Here is a 15,588-nt window from a genome sequence, read left to right on the forward strand (position 1 = left end):
ACCATTCCGAAATATAACAATATATTATATTATTTATTTATTTAATTGAACGCGACACATCCATTCCCAAGTAAGTTTATCTTCACCTGTATATCATCATCATCATCGTTTAAAGTCCGTTTTCCATGCTGGCATGGTTGGACGGCTCGACTGGGGTCTGGGAAGCCAGGAGGCAGCACCAGGCTCCAATATATATGATGGGCTTCTTTCAGTTTCTGTCTACCAAATGTACTCACAAGGCTCTGGTCGGCCCGAGACTATAGTAGAAGAAACTTGCCCAAGGTGCCATGCAGCGGGACTGAACCTGGAACCATGTGGTTGGTAAGTAAGCTATTTACCACACAGCCACTCCTGCTCCTATAACCACTCCCGCACCTATGTCTATATATACACACATATACATATATGTTGTTGCAAACAAGTCTCACTCCATCATACCAGTGGTGTTCATCTCCAGTTTGCTTTGAAAGCATGTCTGGACATAGGGAAATATCTTGCTTGGAAACATTTGAAGGCTAGCAAAAAGAGCATCCAGCTGTAGAAAATATCTCAAATTCCATTTGATCCCTATAGGCAAGGAAACGTAGACATTACACTGATGATGATGGTGTGTGTTTGTGTGTATTTATTTGTATGAGGTAAATAATTCACCAATATTACAACAGTTTGACAAAGAAAAGTTTTATAACGTAATACAACAATATCTAACTAATGGTTTATTATATGTCCCAATTATCATCAACATTATTTGAACTAGTTCTTTGTGGTTCTTTGTAGTAGTTCCCAATCATTTTTTGCCTCTGGACCCCTTTGATTCCTATTCTATTCTATTGGACCCTCCTAGCCAATTGGTGTTCAAGAAAATCCTATTATATTTTTATAATAGAATATTACAAGGAAATGTATAAAAAAAATATTTTGTGTATTGTAGAAATATAAGACGTATATTTGCCATTTAAATATGGCTAACCCCTAAGGGTGGATGCTACTGTAGTTTGTAGCCCCAGGAGGACACCTCCTCCGGCTGGCTACAGACACACTTTCTGTGCCCTATCAGTATTTGCAAAGGGAAGCCATCTTTCCCGTCTTCAACTTATAACAGTAAAATCTCATGTGGACCCCTGTTGAGAACCATTGGTCTAAATTGTAATCACAAAAACTTGTCATTTTTTTATTATTTGATAGAAAATTCCTACTTAGATTCAATCATAGATCTTATCAATTCATTTTAACCATTGCTAAGAGCACCCAAAGGTTATCTCCTTAAAGATTTTAAAGTGGGTTATGTAACTGATTGCATTTCATTTTAGCATGAAATATATATAAAGTATATACGAAATCTATATGAATTATATATGAAATAAATGTGATATATAAATATGTATAATTTGTTAATTTGGAATCTCTTTTTAATGAAGGTTAATATTCATCTGGTGATGGGACTCTTAGCAGGATTATTTAAAATTAAAGGGACTGATGGACTCTGGGTGCCTCTAATGGAATGGAAACCAACAACTTAGCATTTATACAGTTCTTAAAAATAGTAACTAAGTCTCCCTCACATCGCATTTTACCATCTTAAAAAGCAAAGAACATATTTGATAATGTATTGGGTAGTTGGAATGCTTTTGATCATTGGTCTGCTCAATCAGGTCTGACCTGGAGTGATATAAAAACCACCACCATGGTTTTAACCCTTTTGTATTCATATTACTCTGTCAAATGTAATGTTTATTTATTAACATTGCTTTGAATTAATCATGTATTATCTTGTAGTTTCAAGGTTTTTATGATATGATTGTATATGTTTAGTTTAGCATGATAGTGTAGTATAAGAGGCTAAATCTGGTTGGTTGTCGGATATGGCCGGTTTAAATGCTAAAGAATTAAAGACTGCATTCTGAAGATTTGGCCCTCTCATTAGGGGCAAAAATTACTTTGTCACTAAAAGGTTACTATTTATTGCTCTACAAATGCATCCCATATGAGAGTACTGATCTCATATCTGGAATAAAGTAGCCGTTTGCTCACAAGTATATTATTTTGCACACACACTTTTTCTAAGCTATTTAGTTAATTGATATACCTTCACTATCCAGTAAATTACAACCACTAATTCACTGACATCTGTTTTCTTCCTCTATCTCTCCTTTATCATAGCCCAACTGATCCATCCATCTAGCATTCATTGTCTCATCCCTACTGAGTTAGGTTTTTATTTATAAATATATTTCTTTTTTCCTCAGACTGGAGAAAGGCCAGTATCCATAAGTTTTGTGGCTCCTTTGAGACTGTTTTAGCTTGATGACATTAATCTTCTACTTAAATTGTTGTAGGTCAACACCTGCTGGAAAGACATGAATATAGAGATTTTATAGGGTTAGTGTCAGTGGGGGTGGAGACTGTATTATATGGAGCTGGGTTGGATGCAACAACAGTATGAGGAATGGGTTGGAACTGCTTGAGTGGAGAAGGTAAAAAATCAACCAGCTCTGAAGAATAGAGACCATTATAGTAATGTAATTTTTCCGCCATACAAGTTGAATTTTTCAGACTGAAATTTACAGCTAAAACATCTTATACACCAATATGACTTTGGAAGACCAAAAATTCCATGTGAAATGCAGCATGATTTGAAAAGATAGTGATGATGTTTGAGTATTTACACTATTTATTACATAAACTTGTATGTCAAGAAATACAGTAATGCTAGAAAAGACAAAGAGAATAGACAGTATGCCTGTGGACCAGAGACTGAGGAATGTCTATAAGGGTCTTAATGCCAATCAGTCAAAGGACCCTTCTTTGACCGCAATCCAGGATGTCTGTGTGTGTAGCAGCTGCACTGTCCTGGCTGCAGGAGCAGTACTCTGTTGTGGTACTCTCTTAAGCCTTGTTGAGTGTCAGCAGCTGTTTAACAGCCTCCAAGCATCATCTATATACTTATAAAAAGAAAGTCTGTTTGTACATTGACTGGTAATAACACTAAATAAAATTGGTTAATAATCAAGGTTTTTCATATTGCCAACTAGTCTGACTTCCGACACACTTGTATTAAATATTTTGCCTAATTGTCTTCTTTAGAACTCCAATACTCTCTTGCTCCCTGTATTTTCCCTCCTGACATCAACCTACAAAAATTTCAGCTGAACAACCATCAACCTTACTAGTTTTTGAGCCAATATGGGAACTTCTATGTTCGACATGCTAGAAATAGCAGCCAAATCTTCCTCTGGTCTTAAGAAAAGGAAGGACTCATTAAATAATGTAGTCCTATGTATACTGATACTACTACTATTACTACTTTTGCCAGTGTGATAGCTTCTACATAGATGCTAGAAATAACAGCCAAATATTTCCAATATTGAGCCCTACCATCTTAAAAAAGAGAAAGATACTTTGGTCAATAGAGGTAATGTAGCCTCAGATATGCTACTACTACTACCTAAAACAATGAAGAAAATTTTATGCTATTGTTAGACCTGTTAGAAATTATAGCCAGAAGTAGGGTGTGGTTTGAGGAACATTTGTCTTAATAGACATTTGTCCCTTCTCCTCAGATCAGTTCTTGGTTTAATAGCATCAACTGACCCTTTTATCTTCTGTTTCAATCACTGGAGTGTAGCATGCTGAGGCACTGTCTTGAAAGATTTAGTCAAACAAATCAATTCTGGTGCTCGTTTTTTTTTTAAGTCTGGTATTAACTCTACTAGTCTCTTTTACCTTACTTGGACATAAACAAACCAACATCAGTTGTGAAGCAGAGGGAGATAGATAAACACAAACACATATACATACATATATGCGATAGCTTCTACATAGTTTCTGTTTTCAAAATTCACTCAAAAGTTATTGGTTGGCCTGGGTCTATAATAGAAGACACTTGCCCGAGGTCCCATGCAGTGGGGCTGAACCTGAAACCATATGGTTAGAAATCAAGCTTCTTAACCACATAGTTATGCCTGTCCTTGGGTATCTTTTATAATACACTTTATTGTAAGCATTCAGACCAAGTCTTAGTCCCAAGGATAATCCCATATTTTTATGTGGCTTCCAACTACAGCAACCATAAGTCTTGTCTTACTATAACAGGTCTTTAGGCATCTCTTCCAACTTGTACCTTAAAATAAGGATAGTTTCTGATGTAGGCACTAAGCCTGAAATTTTGAGGGGATGTGTTAGTTAATACTATCAACTCCAGTACTCAAATTGGTACATTAATTTATTGACCCCAGAAGGATGAAAGGCAAAATTGACCACAGTGGGAATTGAATTCAAAATGAGAGTTGAAAGAAATAACTGCAGGGTATTTTGTCCAATGCACTAATGATTCTCTCAACTCACTGCAAATAATCCTCCGCCTCCTCCTTTCTATTATAGGTACAAGGCCTGAAATTTCAAGCAAGGGGGTCTAGTGGATTACATTGACCCCAGTGCTTGACTTGTACTTATTTTATTGACTCCAAAAGGATGGGAGGCAAAGTCGGCCACAGCGGAATTTGAACTCACTAATAATAATAATAATGGTTTCAAATTTTAGCACACAGTCAGCAATTTTGGGGGAGGGGTAAGTCAATTACATTGACCCCCAAAGGAAGAAAGGTAAAGCTGAACTCAGTGGAATTCAAACTCAGAACCTAAAGATGGACAAAATGCTACTAAGCATTTTGCCTAGTGTATTAATGATTCTGCTAGCTTACTGCCTTGTTAATAATAATAATAATAATAATGGTTTCAGTCACTAGGCCAGCTATTTTCGAAAGAGAGAGTTAGTTGATACCATTAACTCCATTAACTGGTGCTTTATTTTATCAACACCAAACAGATAAATGGCAAAGTTGAAAATCCAGATAAGCTTTGGCTTTATGAGCCTGTTGGCTCAAAGCAGACTTTAGTGGTATGATTTGATGCAGGTTTGGTTGCTATTTCTAGCAAGGCAAGTAACCATGTAATGGCTCTATCACCGACATTCCTTAAATGTTTAATACTTCAATGTTTCCGCCTAAAGCAGCAGCTCTCAAACTGACAAATATCAGTAAAATTCTTTGGCACCTATGTCTTTATTGAGAAGACATGATATTTTGTATCCATATAATTCTTCTTTCTTCATTATGATGTTGGAGAAGTTTCAAAAGTTGGAAACCATCATCTTCATCATCTTTTAATATCCATTTTCCATGCTGGCATGGGTTGGATGGTTTGACATAAGCTGGCAAGCTGGTGAGCTACACCAGGCTCCATTTGTCTGTTTTGGCATGATTTCTACAGTTGGATGCCCTTCCTAATGGCAACCACTCTACAGAGTGTACTGGGTGCTTTTCACATGGTACCAATACAGTTGCTTTTCACATAGCACCAGCCATGTGTTTTTAACACAGCACCAGTACAGGTTCTTTTTATGTGGTGCCAGCACAGGTGCTTTTAACATAGCACCAGGACAGTGGCTCTTAATGTGGCACCAACACAGGTGCTCTTAATGTGGCACCAGCACAGGTGCCTTTTATGTGGGACCAGTAGGGTCACCAAGTAGCTTGTAATACAAGGACCTTCTAGCTGAATTTTATTAAAGATGTAGATTTGTTAGAGCTCACCCCAATTTCAATACTTACAGCTCCTTCCATCACTCTGCATTATGAGAAACATTGATCTAGAGTAGTATTCCTCAATCTTTTTTGCTCCACAGACCAGTTTCATGCAAGACAAGTTTTTCCTCTGACCAAGAGATTGTATGCATAACTAAACACAAAGTACATGATATATAATTATTACATATATAATATATATTATAATGCAAAAACATCCTGAAGACTGTGACAGTCAAGAATGTAAAAATAAAGTTTAAAAATTTATTCTTTCTGTGTGGCCTGGTACCTGGTGGTTGAGGGTCCTTAATCTAGTTTTTATTATATTTGTATTTTGAGTGTTTTTGTGCATGTATCATTATCATTTTGGCATGGGTTGGATGGTTTGATAAGATCCAACAAGGGCCACATCATATTCCAGTATCTCAGTTTTGGCATCATTTTCATGGTTGAATCATCATCATCATCATCAACATTTAACGTCTGTTTTCCATGCTGGCATGAGCTGGGTGACTTGACAGGAACTGGCAAGGCCAGATGTCACACCAGGTTCCATAGTCTGTTTTGATATAGTTTCTATAACTGGATTCTCTTCCTAATGCCAACCACTTCATAGAGTGTACTGGGTACTTTTATCATGACACCAGCACCAGTGCTTTTAACACTACATCAGCACTTACCCCAGTGCTTTTTATGTGGCACCTTAGTTTTAGGGTCTCAATTCTGTTATGGTGGGCAGGTCTTCTTCAGTACAGCAATGCACCACATATCTCAGTCTTTGTCATCTCCTTCATAAGGCTCAGTGTTTTGTGATCGGCCTTCAATACTTCATCCTGTGTCTTCCTGGATTTCCCTCCTCCACAACCTTCCTGCTTTACAGAGTGAACTGAATGCATTTTATTGCGGCACCAGCACTTTGAATGTTGTCTTGCCCCCAGCAAAGATGAACAAATCCTGTCAACCCTGTATTGACTCTGCTTGATTCGCCATCAAATTTTACAATGTGTAGAGAGCAGTTTTTCCTGTGATATTAACACTAATGAGGTTGCCTTGTAACTTGCAAGACTATAGAGCCTCCATAAGAGAAAGGAGAAGAGGAGTCGGAAAATGATGACTTAGTGAAGTGCGAAAAGAATAGAAGGATTATGCTTACATTTTTGTATGGTTCATTCATTCATTCATTTTTACAGCTAAGGCTTTCTGATGTTTAAATTTATGACAGTATTTCTGATCTGATATGTGCATAAAATGTGTGTGTGTGTTATGTATATAGGTAAAAGTATGATAAACAGAAGATACAGTTTGTTCCTTATGCATATATGTGCGTGTCTGTGTATGCATGCACATACAATGTGCACACATGCATACATTCATATGTATATGTCTTTATGTGTATGTATATATATATATATATATATATATATATATATATATAAACACATACACAGTCACAAATATTCATACACATGTAAATATACATACCCCTATACTTACAAATGCAAATGCATCAGCAACTGGTCACCTGCAGGTACTAAAGCAGATAATGCAGTTGCATACAAATACACCCACTTAGATATACCTATGCATAGACCCAATGAAACCTGCATGATCAAAATTACAAAAAAATTATACACTCAGATTGGTTTTCTGTCTTTACGTTTTGAGTTCAAATTCTACCAAGGTCAACTTGACCTTTCATTTTTTTGGGGTCAGTGAAATGACAAGTACTGGGATCATCTCTAGCCCACTCCCCTAAAATTTCAAGCCTTGTATCTCCAACAGAAAGGATTATTAAATAGAATTGTGACTAAAGATATTGGGCAATACATAAGGCGCAGGAGTGGCTGTGTGGTAAGTAGCTTGCTAACCAACCACATGGTTTCGGGTTCAGTCCCACTGCGTGGCACCTTGGGCAAGTGTCTTCTGCTATAGCCCCGGGCTGACCAATGCCTTGTGAGTGGATTTGGTAGATGGAAACTGAAAGAAGCCTGTCGTATATATGTATATATATATATGTGTGTGTGTGTGTTTGTCCCCCTAGCATTGCTTGACAACCGATGCTGGTGTGTTTACGTCCTTGTCACTTAGCGGTTCGGTAAAAGAGACCGATAGAATAAGTACTAGGCTTACAAAGAATAAGTCCCGGGGTCGATTTGCTCGACTAAAGGCGGTGCTCCAGCATGGCCGCAGTCAAAAGACTGAAACAAGTAAAAGAGTAAAGAGTAACTGTAATGATTAAACAATTAATTGAATGAAAGTTTTCTTTTTTTTTGTTTTCAAGATTAGAAGTAATTGTAAACATAATAATACAAGACAGCAGTTTTTACTCAGGAGCAGAGGTGGCTTGATGCTGCTTTTTCTTTTGGACATAAACTGCTATTCTCCTTTCAGAACTGTCACTTTGTACAATATCTTCCACTCAAAAATAATGTATGCCAGCCGTTTACTTCCATCACTAGTGACAGCTGTCTTCATTGTAAAACAAGTCTTCTTGCTAGCGGTCTTGATAGTGACTTTTTCCAGACTCTTGGAGTCGAATGTCTTTAGGTAGGGCTTATGAAAGATCAACAGAATTTGATCTACATTTTCAAGTGGTTGGCGTTAGGAAGGGCATCCAGCTGTAGAAACTCTGCCAGATCAGACTGGAGCCTGGTGCAGCCCCTGGCTTCCCAGACCCCGGTCGAACCGTCCAACCCATGCTAGCGCGGAAAACGGACGTTAAACAATGATGATGATGATGATGATGATCGGTTAACAGAATCTGATCTACATTAAACTGCGATGATAAGTCAGATTCCATGGTTTCCTGTCATGTCATAATGTAACATTAAAATTCCTGTAAATTTTGCCTTCAGAATCCGCAGGCAGTTTCTCTGCTATGTAAGTCTGGAGGAACCAAGAATTCAATCTTTCTATAGAGTATTGATTCTACATACCACTGACCTTGAAACTGTTAACCTTTGGTCCCACCCCTAGTAACCCACTGTTTGTATCCTCTCTAATGCGCACCTTCTTGTACCTTAAGAGTTCGCTCTGGCAACTCACCACCATGATCTTTATCTTCTTTCCAGCTACTCCTACCCACCCTTATATAATGCAGGGTAGCCATGTATCTCCTCTATAGCAAGATACCTGTGCTTGTCCCTCTATCTTACTTTAGCCTCTCAACACCAAGCATAAAACCACCTCTCTCTCTTACATACTATCCCCACTTAGTTGAGGAGGCTTTTTCTATGCTGTAGTTTAGTTAAAAATTAAATTCTGTTCTGAGTTGGTAACTCAGTAAGTAGACTTGTAGTTTTCATAATCAACTCATTACCACTGATTTACAGATGGGGTTAAGATAATGACAAACATTAGTATTTTGATGGATGATTATCAATTCCCACCTATGTACAACTATCACAGACACTATTAAGAAGCTTGCTTCCCAACCATATGGTCTTGGGTTTGGTCCCACTACACAGCACCTTGGGCAAGTATTTTCTACTATAGCCCCTGGCCAACCAAAGCCTTGTGAGTGGCTTTGGTAGACAAAAACTGAACATAGCCTGTCACACACACACGCATGCACGCACATGTGGTTCATATGTACAGAAAACAAAAGACAGAGAGAAGTGAGGGAACAACAAGCAGGTATATTAGTTTGATGCTCAGGAAAAATGGATAAGTCTTTGGTGTTTTGAGCCTACACTCTACTACAGAAAGGGGTGAGAAGAAAAAATGGATTGAGGGAGAGAGAGAAAATGTGCGTGTGTGTGTGTGTATCCTTGTCTTGACACTGTGTGATGATTGTACATGATCACCATCCTCTCATACAAGCAGTATTTTTCATTTCCAGTCTTTCGTGAAAAACCATAGGGGTATTACTTTGTTTGGAATCAGTTGATGATTGATGACAGGAAGGACATTCAGCCATAGAAAATCTGTCAGAGCTAATTCCACTTGACTCATGCAAGCATGGAAAAATGGACTTCAGATGAGGATGATTATTATTAAAATATAGATAGCCTTAACTTAGAAAGGAAATTTGGCATTAAAATTCAAATTTGGTAAAGGAATATTTATGGTAATCAAACCGCCACTTTTGAGCAAAATTGCATATATCCTTAGTTTCATTGCAGCCAAGAAGAATAACCTTTCACCATTGAAAATAATAAATAAATAATAATAAACCAATATATTGATTCCATATGGAAATTATGCACAAGCAGATTTTCAGCTGAAAACTGTGATGTCAGTGGTGGCATTGTTGGTAAGCGTGGTTGTGGTGGAAACCTATGGATGATACCTAACATAAAATCTAATGAACAAATCGCATATATATATATATGTGTGTGTGTTAATGTTATATATAATACAACATTGCCAAATATATTGATAAATGCAATTATACTTCAAACTACAGAATTCACTTGCTAACACATTTCTTTACCCAATTTTGGTATTTGCCCAAAATTACTATACAGTATGACTAAACATAGTTTAACATAGGTTGTTTATTTGCTCAACTGCTAAGTTCTGCTGTTCACAGTATTAATTCCAATGTGCATGTTTTTAAATTTTAGATCCAGCTAGAATGCATTTCTTTGCTTATCCTTTCATGATCAATAAGTACTCCGAAAATATAGTGCTTTGTGGTAATAATTATTTTCAGATTATTCAGACTCTTAGAACATGTTCCACTAGAATGGTGCAGTATTCTAAGAGTTTCTCTCTTCAATAAAATTTCCAGCCATAGCTGCTTCTCATCCTTCAAGGGTAAATAAAATGAAGTACTAGTCAAATAGCATGGTTGATTTAACAGACTAACCCCTACTCTGCAGAATTATGAGCCTTGTACTTCTTGTGCTTAAATAAGAAATTATTATTAGAGCTGTAAAGAGGAACAAGCCAGTAGAATTATTACTGCACCGAACAACATGCTCGGCAGCATTTCTTCTGACTCTTTACATTCTGAGTTCAAATGCTGCCAAAATCAACTTTGCCTTTCATCCTTTCTGGGACAATAAATTAAGTACCAGTTGAACACTAAGACTGGCATAGCAGCACCATAGTCAGCTGCTACAAAGGTAAAGGTGATGCTTTAGATAGAAATAACTACAGGGATATCAAACTGCTGGATCAGGTGATGAAGGTCACAGAGAGGGTCATAGCCCAACTAATTAGCGAGAGAGTCTGCTGAGATGAGATGCAGTTCAGTTTTGTGCCAGGTAGAAGCACCACTGATGCCATATTCCTGGTACGGCAACTGCAGGAGAAATACCTAGTCAGAGATAAACCCCTATATTTGGCTTTTGTGGACTTGGAGAAAGCCTTTGACAGGGTCCTCTAATCCTTTATCTGGTGGGTGATGTGGAAACTGGGGATTGACGAATGGTTAATAAGGGCTGTACAGGCCCTATATAGAGATGTTGTTAGTAGGGTTAGGATTGGAAATGAGTATAGTGAAGAATCCCGAGTAGAAGTAGGGGTCCACCAAGGATCAGCCCTCAGCCCCCTCTTATTCATCATAGTCCTTCAGGCAATAACAGAGGAATTCAAGATAGGTTGCCCCTGGGAGCTCCTCTAGGTCAACAGAATCTGATCTACATGAAACTGCTATGATAAGTCAGACTCCATGGTTTCCTGTCATGTCATAATGAAACATTAAAATTCCTGTAAATTTTGCCTTCAGAATCCACAGGCAGTTTCTCTGCTATGTATAAAAGTGTTGGGGTGGCAAAAGTCATTAAAATGTTGGATAAAATACCTTGTGGTATTCATTCCGGCTTTGTTTATTCTGGGTTGCAATCTCACTGAGGCCATCTTTGCATTTAGTCCTTTCGTTGTTGATAAAATAAATACTAGGGCTAATGATGTCAACTAACCCCCTCACCTCCAAAGTGCTGGCTTTGTGCCTAAATCAGGAATCATTATTATATTTATTATTATTATTATTATTAAAGTGGTGAGCTGGCAGAATCGTTAGCATGCCATGCAAAATGCTTAGTAGCATTTCATCCTTCCTTACATTCTGAGTTCAAATTCTGCCAAGGTCGACTTTGCTTTCATCCTTTCAGGATCAATAAAGTAAATACCGGCTGAGTACTGAGGTCAGCGTAATTGACTACCCCGCTCTCCCAAATTTCAGGCTTTGTGCCTGTAGTGGAAAGGATTATTATTACATTAAGGCCTTGTGCTAATAATAGAAGGAATTATTACTATTAGTAATAATTCCTTCTATTTGCTAGAGCTTTGGATTTGATGCATTGTGGTATTTGTTCCAGCTCTTTGCATTCAGAGTTCAAATCCTGCGGAGGTAACCTCTCCTTCATATTTCAGGTTTCATACCTATATCAGAAGCAATTATAACAACTATAGTGTGGCTGAGATAGTTTCTTTAATCTTTTACTTGTCATGGGACTGCAGCCATGCTAGGGTGCCACCTTGAAGGGTTCAGTCAGACAAATCCACCCCAGTACTTATTTTTCAAGCCTTTGTCTATTGGTCCCTTTTGGTGAACTGCTAAGTTACTGGGATGTAAACAACCCAACACTGGTTGTCAAGTGATGATTGGGGACAAACAGACACAAAGATCCATACCCATAAATATATATATATATACACACACACACTGTTTTTGTTCTTAACTTTGACCCTCCATAAATCCAAAATTTCATTTTGGTACTTATTGGAGCAACTGTCTTCGAAGATACATACAGTGCTCTAAATGAGGAGTAGATAGACAGCCGACAACTGATGAAGGGTTGTTCTTTGTGTTACTTGTCCTGTTTTCCATCTGTCCCCGCGGTTGCTTATTAAACTCATTTGATTCCATATTTCCATTTCGTTGGTGACATCCTGTACCCATATATATATATATATATATATTCATACACATACACACATATATACCTACCTACATACATATATATATATATACACACACATACATATATACCTACATACATATATACACACACACACACACACACACACACATATATATATATATATATATCATCAGTAGCTTATATATCCTAATGAAACACACTGTAAAACATTAGAGCAGTAATATTTGTTATAAGAAGTCAAAATTTATGCCCAGTCACTCTATGACTAGTCATGACTTGCTAAAAAACATATATAAATATGAGTAAGCACATAAATGCAAAACAAGGCAGAAAGAATAGTACTCAAATACCAAATGTAGAGTAATATGGTTTTCTTTTTATTCAAGCTGCAAAAATATCATTAAAAAAAAACTTACTCAGAGTTTCGCATTCCTGTTCTTTGGACAGTTGTAATTAAGACTGGAATATTTTTATTCCAGTCTTGATCACAACCGTCTGATGAACATGAAACTCTGAGTAATAGTTTTTTTGTTTTTTTTTTGTGATGTTTTTGCAGCTTAAATAAAAAAGTATGTATGTGGTGTGTGTGTGTGTATATATATATGTGCCGGTGGCATGTAAAAAGCACCATCCGTTCGTGGCCGTTGCCAGCCTCGCCTGGCCCCTGTGCCGGTGGCACGTAAAAAGCACCCACTACACTCATGGAGTGGTTGGCGTTAGGAAGGGCATCCAGCCGTAGAAACATTGCCAGATCAGACTGGGACTGGTGCAGCCTGCTGGCTTCCTAGACCCTAGTTGAACCGTCCAACCCATGCTAGCATGGAAAGCGAACGCTAAACGATGATGATGATATATATATATATATATACACACAGGCATACATGATGAATTTCTTTCAGTTCCATCTACCAAATCCATTCACAAGTCTTTGATCAGCTTGGGGCTATAAGCAGAAGACATATGCCCAATGTATTGCACAGTGGGATTGAACCTGAGACCACATGGTTGGGAAGCAAGCTGCTTTCTTACACAGTCAGTCACACCATTAATTCCATCTCTCCTTATTCTGAATTGGAAATAGCTTTCCATACCTTTAGACTAGGTTCAATAAGTAAAAATAGCAGTCATTCTATTAAGACCTATTGAATTTAGTTTACCTTTGCTCTATAAATACCTGGTATTGTACTGATGTGATAAATCACTGTTGGTGATGTTACATAAAGGTTTGCTTCAACATTATATTCTTTCATGCACCTATACCTGTATACCATTATGTTCTTTCATGCACCTATACTTACTATACCTGTTTTGTGATCTTGTCTGACCTGGTTGGTTCATTACATGTATAGAGATGTATAGCTATGATTACATACATACATATATGTGTGTCTGAATGTTTATACTCTTTCTACACTATATATATATGTATTATTTCTACACTATATATACACTGTTGTAGCTTGCACTTGTAACCCATAGCAACATGGAGAAAATAAGCATTAAAACAACAAAGATACCAATACCAAATTTTGTATTTGTGTGTATAGATATTCACACATATATATACATCTGTTTGTTTTGTACACCCCTGTCTTAGTCTTTTGTTCTTTTCATAAACTTTCCCTATAATAATATATATATATATATATATATATATATATATATTGATATGTCTTGGCTAGACTCTTGTAAGTTCTTATGAAGCAATTTTGAGTTTTACACACATAAAAATGTGTTTAACCATATTGTTTTATAACATTGTGTGTGTATGTATATATATATATATATATTATATATATTATATATATATATATATATAGTTGGTGTTCATGTGTGTCTGTCAGCTATGCGTGTTTGTGTGTGTGCATATATATATACACACATACATACACACACACACACACACACACGCACACACACACACAAAAGGGTGCATAAATACATATTAGATGTACATATATGCATGTTTTATACACTTGCATGTACACTTTTGTACCTGCATAAATATATTCATACATACACAAAGTTGGACGTAAGCAAAAATATCATTCACTTAAGTATAGGTTTCTAACAAATCTTGAGCAGCTGTTAACAAAACAACAATACTATTGTCAAGGTTTCCTTGTTCAGACAAAAGCAGTAAACTACTATTGTTACTACACACATGCACATATATATATATATCTCATTATCATCATCATTGTTTCAATGTCTGCATTTCCATGCTTGCATGGGTCAAATATGATTTGTTGAAGCAGAATTTCTACAGCTGGATTCCCTTCCTGTTGCCAAGCCTAAGTAAGTAACTATTTCTCCATGGCTAGATAATCTTTCATCAAAGAATGGAAACATAGGACACCATTGGCTTGGTAGTGGCACTTATTTACAACTATTGTGCAAAATCAAAGCAGGGAGAAAGTAACACACACATGCACGCGTGCACACACACAACATATACATATGGCCCCAGCATTTGGCTGAAACCAGTAAAAGAATGCATGATTGGTCTTCTTTCAGTTTCTCTCTACCAAATCCACTCACAATACTTTGCTCAGCCTGAGGTTATAGTAGAAGACACTTAACTAAGGTGCCATGCAGGGTGACTGAACCTGAAACCATGTGGTTAGACATCAATCCTCTTACCACAACCATGCCTACACTTAATATATATCTATATATATATATATATATATATACATATACATATATATATTATTATAGAATATATATATATATACATATACATATATATATATATAATATATATATATACATATAAATATTATATATATATATATATATATATATATATATAATATATATATAATATACATATATATATATATATATATATATATATCAACAATTGAGGGTAAAATTAATTAATTTCTACTAAGTTCAGTATGTGGCAAAGTAATTATTTTTACTAAGCCCTAATTATATTATATATATAATATATATATATATATATATATATACATATATATATATACATATATGTTAATAAAATAGAACATATGCATATATATAAACATATATGTACGTACCTACCTCTACATGTACATATACACGCATAATGTGTACAGGACACCAAAAGACGTCGAACACATAGAGAGACGAAAAACATAGACACAAACCAAGGAACAGGACAAGCAAAAAAGAAAAAAAGA

At 36.5% G+C, this 15,588-nt stretch overlaps 1 protein-coding gene across 5 annotated transcripts in view; it reads left to right on the forward strand.

Moving 5' to 3' along the window:
* LOC115209954 (proprotein convertase subtilisin/kexin type 4) overlaps window positions 1-15,588 on the forward strand; it is a 187,111-nt gene that overhangs the window by 10,586 nt on the left and 160,937 nt on the right. The gene's annotated exons all lie outside the window — the stretch shown is intronic.

Source organism: Octopus sinensis, linkage group LG3 (genome assembly GCF_006345805.1).
Source record: "Octopus sinensis linkage group LG3, ASM634580v1, whole genome shotgun sequence".
NCBI lineage: Eukaryota > Metazoa > Mollusca > Cephalopoda > Octopoda > Octopodidae > Octopus > Octopus sinensis.